The following is a 6,758-nucleotide window of genomic DNA, read 5'->3' on the forward strand; positions in this document are numbered from 1 at the left end:
TACAAAGCTATGGTCTGCTCTGCACTGCTGCAGGGGCATTGCTGTGTAGCTAATCCAACAAGGGCAGGATTTATCCTCCTACAGTCAGGTAGGGAAGACTTGCAAGACTTGTCCTAACTGTATTTTTATAATCACACTCTTCCTGTGCACAATGGACACTGGGTGTAACAGTAAATAAGGATTGCTTTCATCTCCAAGTTCAAAATGATGAGGTTTCTCCGTTGCTTATGTAGTGATTGTGCACTGAGACACAGTGGGATGACAGCTGCCAAAGCCAGCCAAGGGTTTGGTGTTCCTGGGAGGGTGGGTCCAATTAAAGTATCTTCTATCTCACTACTACACTACTTTTACAGTGTAATTCAATCTTGCAAATCAAAACCGATTTCATTACTGTGTACCCACATAGTGAAATCAGTAAGATCTTTAGTGCTTGAAACCTGGAGCACTTTCTAAGTTTCAACACCACTTTCCAGGTTTTAACATCAGTTATTTTTCTCACGTGAGCAATACTGCTGCATTCATCTCACTGGGAGAGAAAATGCAGCAGAGGTGAGGAACTAATCTAGCATTACAAAGTGAAATCTTGTGACACTTTCAGCAGAGTCTCAGAAGATCCTGCCTGCCACTCACAGCTTTCATTCACTTCAATCCAGTTCTTTACTTTATGCAAACTGTATGTTCTGCACAGAGCAGTCACAATACTAAAAAGTGGAGAAAGGGTGACAGATGCCTGTTTTGTTTGTTTATAAACAACATAACTGGCTGTGGCAAGCTCCATGGCTCAGAGGGAAGGACACTGCTGCAAGAGAGATGCCTTCAGAAGAACCTCTGTCAGCCAGACTGTGTGCACTCTCTCCAAAAGTAACCATGGTTCCTTGGCCTCTGTATGCAGAGATATTCCAACATGAAGTGATGTGATTTGATTTGAAAGGTGAGTCCCAGAATTAACAGGGAGCTGTAATCTAGCACAGTTTGTCCCTCCTTGTCTCCATGACCAACAAGAGCTCCCAGGCCAAGGCCAGGGAGCTCTGGTCCTTCCACAAACCAGTTCCTGCTTCTGAAAGCTGCTCTTGGCTTCAGTTTGTAGTGAATTCAAATGCAGTAAAATCCCTTCCCCAGGGATGTGGGTTTGTTCCTTTGACAAATAGCAGCCAGTTTGTGTCTCCACAGAATCACAGACTATGCTGAGTTGGAAGGGACCCACAGGGATCACTGAATCCAACTCCTCGCACTGCACAGGACCATCCCCAAGAATCACACCATGTGTCCGAGAGTATCATCCAACTGTCAGCTTCTTGAACTCTGTCAAGCTTGGTGCTGTGACCACTTCCCTGGGGAGCCTCTTCCAGTGCCCAACCACCCTCTGGGTGAAGAACCTTTTTCTAAAATCCAACCCAAACCTGACACAACTTTAGGCCATTCCTTTGCGTCCTGTCCCGGGTCACCACAGAGAAGAGATCAGTGTCTGCCCGTCCACTTCCCCTCATGAGGGAAATACTAACAAGAAATAACTTATCCACAAAGTGCCCTGGATTCCCCAACAGTTAGAAGATGTTCAAGCTTTAATAAATAGCAGCATGTGACTGAATTACTGGTTTTTGAAAGGTAATCAGCAGCTGGACTGGAACCCATCCAAAATGAAATCCTGCTCAGTTATGCGTGTCAATATGCTGGGAATCAGTACAGCTGCTGACTTCACAAAATAAGAACAGACTCTGTGCCAGTGCTCTGTCACCCTGGCAGCGAAAGAATGTTTCCTGATGTTCAGAGGGATCCTCCCATACTTCAGTTTGTGCCTCTGGTCCTGTCTGGGCACCAGGACCTGCTGCACTGTGTATGCGACTGGAGTGCTGCTTGCTCTGGCACCAACCGAACCAGTGCCAAATCCTGTCACAGAGCCCATGGGCAACCTGTGAAAGAAGCACGTTAAAGCTGTTACTCATGAATAATCTGACAGAAAATGAGTGCATATCTCCATTACAACACATATCCCATCACTGCAAACACAACCCAGGCTGGCCATTTGGCACTGTCAGACCCCTGTGGCTGTTCCTGACGTGTACCTGCCACTGTGGTTTGGCAGGAATCTGCGATGGATGGTGTGTTTGGATTGCACAGAGTGAAATCTTTCCAAAAACTGGTTTGTTGTGGACTGTGAGCTCACAACTCTTTCCTGACACCCATGTAGACGAGAGATTTTAGCTTTCTTGTTAGACTTTCTGACTCTTCTTGCCTCACTCAGTTCAGCCAGCCAAGCTATAGAGCTGTACACAAGCTCCTCCCAGCTACAAATTAAGCTGAAATCAAGAGCATGACTGCTTTAAGAAATAACATGCAACAGGCAGGAGGGAAAACCCAAAGGCACCTGTTTTACCTAGTGATGATGTCTCAGTGCAAGAGCAGGGAGGTGAGAAGGGAGAAGGCCTATCCTGTCCATGGTGGCTGTTCTGAGGAACACCAGCAGTCAGGCTTAGAAGCAGAGCCAGTTTAGATTTCAGGCCAAATCTGTACAGGGATGGTTTCTGTGGGACTGGCTCATGACGCCAACTTAGCCAAGACACACAAAGCCCCCAAGGAGCTGTAAATAGACTTCCAATGATGCATGCTGCTGCCTTCTGTGGTCATCATTAGTTCCCTTTTTCAAGCCTACGATTCTAAGCAACTATCGGCTTTATCTTAAAACTTGACTAAAGTTGATTGTGAGTAATCCAATACACACTATTCATATTACTCCTGAGGGGAACAAATGGATTATTCAAGGGCATACAGAAATTTTGGACAGTCTGAGTGTGCTGGTTTTGGCTGGGATAGAGTTAATTTTCTTCTTCCAGTAGTGGGTATGGGGCTGTGTTCTGGGTTTGTGCTGACAAGGGTGTTGAGAACAAGCGATGTTTTTGTCACTGCTGAGCAGCACTTACAGTGTGAAGGCCTTTTCTGCTTCTTGTACCGTCCTGCCAGCGATGAGGCTGGGGGTGCACAAGGAGCTGGGAGGGGACACAGCCAGGACAACTGACCCCACCCAACCCAAGGGATATTCCAGACCATATGATGTCATGCTTCATATATAAAGCTGAAGGAAGAAGGAGGAAGGGGAGACATTTGGAGTGATGGTATTTGTCTTTCCAAGCCACAGTTACATGTGATGAAGCCCTGCTGTCCTGGAGACGGCTCAACACCTGCCGGCCCATGAATTCCTTGTTTTACTTTGCTTGTGTGCACAGCTTTTGCTTTACCTGTTAAATCATCTTTATCTTGATCCACAAGTTTTCTCACTTTTACTTTTTCAATTTTCTCCCCGATCCCACCACGGGGGGTGATTGAGTGAGTGGCTGCGTGGGGCTGGGCTGCCTGACTGGGTTAAACCACAACACTCAGTACAGACTGTGCTGGGGCTTTTCAGGAACCTGAAGGCAGTCTGCCTGCTGGCCTGGCAGGCAAATTGGGCAGAGGATCACGTTGCTGAAGCAGGTTTAGTCTGTAGCTCCCTGGGAAGCAGTAAGAAAATGGAAACATTATCTAACACTTATGCCATCAGAAGTTTATTTTGTATTATTTGGACCTATTGTTAGTGCTGCCCCTCCACCATGTCTCTGATGCTGAAGGTGACTATTGTCTTGAGGAAGTGCCTAAAGGATGGCAATTGTTGGCTGAGCAGGTACCCAAAAGCAGAAAGTACTCAAGAGGAACAGTGGCTGAGCATCAGGTTAGTTCCAGGTTATTGCTGGAAGGGATGCCAGAATCTCAATACATTACTGATTTTCTGTACCATGGTACGTGATCTTTATTTTTGTTCTGTGTTAAGGCTTTTAATCTACTCCTTTCCTTACTGTGAGCTGCTGCAGGTAAAATCTGCTTTGTTACTTTTGGGTCTAGCACTTCCAAAAGGATTTTGGGTTTTGATACTTTAATAAAATTTTGCATTAATATGGCTTTGCTTTTTTTGCAAGCATCTTTACAACAAACATATGACAGAAAATTAAAGTACCTTAAGAAAAAAATTCTTATTGGGACATCCCTGTAAATAGCATCTCCCAGAAACAAGAGAAGTGAACAGCAGCTTTATGCCGGAGCAGCGGCAGATGGATGATGTTTGCTCTTAATAATTGGTCTGTCTGCCTCACTTCAGTTCCAGCTTCATGAGAACATCAACCAGACAAGTATTACTGACAGCTACAGACTGATTTACACTGGCAATGCACCAAAAATCACAAATGAAAGGAAAGGAAGTCTACAGACTGTAGTGAAAAGGATTTTATCTTTATCAGTGCCAGTGGTTGATAATCCCTGAAGACCTGAGACAGTGTTGATGAAAGGATTGTTGTCAACACCTCACATCTCTCATCAAACCCGTCTTCTACAGAACCCAAAAAATGCTGGTCACAGCACTGACAACTCTGCCATAAAAACCATGAGCTGTAGCCCATAGCTGCTTTTACAGCAGAGGTCTAAAAAAGTGAGATGGGGATTTAAAATTAACACCTGACAGACTAAGCATCATCTCTGGCTGAATGGTACTGAAATAATTCATGTTTACTGTTCAGCACTGCGATCAGCAGAGGCTTGTTAGCACTGAATAGGACTGAATTGTTTGAACAGACACTAGGAAAATGTAAATCACAGTGGAACCCAGAGAAAAAGAATGTTTCTCTATTCCTTTTAATTGCATCTCATTAGCAGAAAATCAGTAACAGCCTGCATGTTGTGTAACACTAACAGTGCTCTTTAGCTACTGATAGCACAGGCTTGACAACAGCAAGGTAAGCAACTACATCACTCAAATACCTATGCAATTGTAGTTCCAAAACAGTATGGAAAACATCTGAACTTGGGCTAGATTTGAAGACATGCCTTTAAAAAAAGTGGTTCCATTAAGATTGGAGACTACCTGCTGTCACCATAGGCAGAAAGGCACAGGATCAGTGCTATATGACCGTGAGGGATGACTTCTGTATTCAAACATTTGAAAATGTTCATGCTATGAAAGAGATAAAAAAAAAGGGTATAAAACTAGTTTTAAATCAGCAACATCGTGCTTTGGTAGTTTCATCAAAGCATCACTTCTATGACTTTTAGCTTCTTCCCAACTTGTCCACTACTTCCAGTTCCTAAACACCAGTTCTAGCCAATACCTAGATTCAGGTTAACAGGCAATTTATAAACTGAAATGGAAATTGCTCCCTGTGTCCCAGACCACTGCAGTAATTCCAGACCTGGCAGAGCTCTCTACACTGGGAAAGCACATACCTCTGTCCTTCAGTGTCTTCAGGGCGTAATTCTTTCAGCAGATGTGTTAAAACAGGACAAGAAGAGGAGACTATAAAGTTTTGACAGAATTTAGGATGTGAGTGGTTTTGCTGTTGCATGTGTCAAGAGATGGTGCACATGAGGATGTGGCACATGCCACAACAGGGGGAAGACAAACAGTTAAAGGTAAAATATATCCTTTCAGTAATCTCCACCGAAAAAACAGCCCTCATTACGCTGAAGAGTTGCAGTTGAGTTTGTAGTGCTGCTCTGAAAATCTCAACCTGCAGTTTTTTTCCCTGTTGTTCTAGACCACCACCTAATGGTGAGCACACGCCCGGGCTCACCCGGCTGCTGTCACTGGGAACGCCACAGACACAGAGCTCAGCACCCAGCTCAGCATCATTTGTGCCAGGAGCAAACCTTTCCTTCCCCTTCCCACTGACTCTTGGAACAGCTCTTGTTCCAGCTGCACCACACCAACAGTCTAACACAGAGCTGCTCTCCACCTGCATCACTGCTGTACCTCCAGCAGCAGGACTACCTGGGAGTTCATTTTCTTACAGAACTGAATTGCGTGACCTGGATCAGCACCAACAGGCCTCGCTCACTAATTGCTTAGGACACTCTTATCCTAGAGCCTCATTCCCGTAGATTACTTAGGCTTAGTACTTACTCTAAAATAACTTGCTTTATCTGTGGCAGCGCACAGAGCAACCTCACAGAGCCACTGCAGGCTGGTTCCTGTTCCCTGCCTCGTCCTTCTCATGCGGATCAACGAGCACCGTCTGTGCTCCCTCACTCAGTCCAGGCTGTCTCCCATTACTGGTACAGAAATTAGTTCCTGTAAATTACTTCCCTAACAAATAGATTCTAACTCTCCCTTTCTTCCCCTTGTGGATTTATATATTAGGAACCTTTGGAAAAAAAGAAAGAAAAAATCCTAGCACTCTTGCTTTGACTACCTTCTCCTATAAAACATGCAGTAGATGTGTTAGTCCTAGTCAAATGGCAGTAGGCCTGGCACACTCGCTCCCCAGGACACATTCACATTAAAAAAAGGTAAAGTTCTAACCACCTCCCATAGTGAGCCACGTATGCAAACAATGTTAACATAAAATACTCAGTGAAAATGTAACCAGCAGTATTCCAAAAGTACACAATTTTAATCTGCACCATTTTCATCAGTTTGGACTTACTCCTCTCTAGCAAGGGAAAAGTGTATTTGCAGTTTTGCCTGAGCTTACCCTGCCTGCTCCCATCACCCTTTTCCTGAAGCAGCAATCTTTCACCCTCTGTTACTGGTATTTTGTGGGGTTTCTGTATGGACTGATAATCCTGTATTAGGCCATACCCTGTGGAGAACCTGTACTTCTGAAATCCACTTCTCCACTTGTTCACTCTACCATCTGTTTACCTCCACCTGGTGGCACCTCACAGGTTAAGCCTTCAGAAAACTCTCGAATTTAGAACAGTCCAGTTTATCCAGTCATGACATTTTCATGCACAGTCCA

Source organism: Manacus candei, unplaced genomic scaffold (assembly GCF_025592945.1).
Source record: "Manacus candei isolate 608988 ecotype Guabito, Panama unplaced genomic scaffold, ASM2559294v1 h1tg000056l, whole genome shotgun sequence".
NCBI classification, from domain to species: domain Eukaryota; kingdom Metazoa; phylum Chordata; class Aves; order Passeriformes; family Pipridae; genus Manacus; species Manacus candei.